Below are 1,580 nucleotides of genomic sequence, written 5' to 3'. Positions count from 1 at the left end.
GCGGGGCACAGAGGAGGCTTGGAGCGCAGCTGCTGTTACTTCCTGTACCATTACGGAAGATAAGGTCGCTTTCTTGGCAGATAACCATACAAAAATTAAGCAGATGACAGTGCTTCATATGCTTAAACATAATATGATATGTAGGTGCAGTCTGCGCGCCGATTCAAGTTATAAATGTGTGACTGAGAGTGAACATGAAAAAAATGAAAGCATTCTGGAACTTAAAGAGGAACTGTACAGAAAATAATGTCATTGTTAGCATTTTTTTTTTTTTTTTTTTACAATATTACTTTATAAATAATTTAGTCAATGTTTGCCTATTGTGAAATCTTTCCTCGCCCTGATTTAAATTCTGGAATTTATTACAGGTGGAGACATCTTTAGTCCTATCAGGTGCATCTCTGCAGACTTTTTGTGTACTGAGAGTTCCTAAGTCAGTAGAGATAATACCTGGTCTCGGAGAATGCCACGTAGCTAAACAGCCTAGGCGCAGGCATGATCTTTGGCTGAAATCCGAATGAGTTTCATTCGGATTTCATCGAGATAATTAGTGCAGCTGAGGGGGGGTTAAACTCACCCAGCAGCCGTCTTCTTTAACCTGTCCCACGCTGTGTTCCAAGCCGCTTTCTTGCGACTACTGCACTTCATCCTTTCGGTTTGAAGGAGGAATCGGTAACAGATTTCAAAATCAGGAAAAGTTTGGGACCCTGAGCAGTAGCTAGAATAAAAAAATTCATTTACCTTGGGCCTCCTCCAGCCCACCGTAGGCCACGAGGTCCCCCAGTGTCCTTATCACGCCTAAACTGGCTTTTCACCAGCGTGGTGCAATGGTTATCACGCCTAAAGTCTCTAACTGGGTTAGCACCGCTTTGTCAATCGAGCCCAATATCTGCAAACCACACGCTCTGTGCATGCTGCTTGTGTTTCAGCATGCAGTATACAGTGGTGTGAAAAACTATTTGCCCCCTTCCTGATTTCTTATTCTTTTGCATGTTTGTCACACTTAGGCCCCGTTCACACTTGCGGTTTTGTCAAAACCGCACCGGATGTCCGGACCGCACCGTATCCGGACCGGACCTGATCCGTACGGTTCCTATCCGGATCCGGTCCGGATCCGGTCCGTTTGCATCCGGTTTCCGTGCGGTGTGAACACGGTTGCGGTCCGGATCCGGTTTCTTAAGGAGATAACAACCTGTTATTACCTGGGGTCTGGGAGGTCAGCAGAAGGGTCTGGGGTCATTGTTGGAGACAGGTGGACGTGTGGAGACCATCCGTGGATACAGAGACTGCAGTTGGGACCATGGATCCAGGCATTTTTTACTCGTATACCTGGGAATTCTCTGTTGTTCGCCTCCTCGTTATCAGACTAATCAGACATGTTGCTGCCTAGAGCTCCAGCATGAAATCGCTGCTGCCCCACCTGAACGCTGGGCCCATGTGGTCCCCATCCAAAATGCATAGGAAGTGGGGTAGAACGTCCGGTTTTTGTAGCCAGTGTGTTGTGCGCTCTCCGGTTCTCATTGGTTTCCATTGGCCGGATGGTGCAGTCCGGCTCCGCCCCGGATACGGCTGCCGGAGGA

This window comes from Hyperolius riggenbachi, chromosome 3 (assembly GCF_040937935.1).
Source record: "Hyperolius riggenbachi isolate aHypRig1 chromosome 3, aHypRig1.pri, whole genome shotgun sequence".
Classification (NCBI taxonomy): domain Eukaryota; kingdom Metazoa; phylum Chordata; class Amphibia; order Anura; family Hyperoliidae; genus Hyperolius; species Hyperolius riggenbachi.
Note: the sequence above shows the minus strand (reverse complement) of the source record.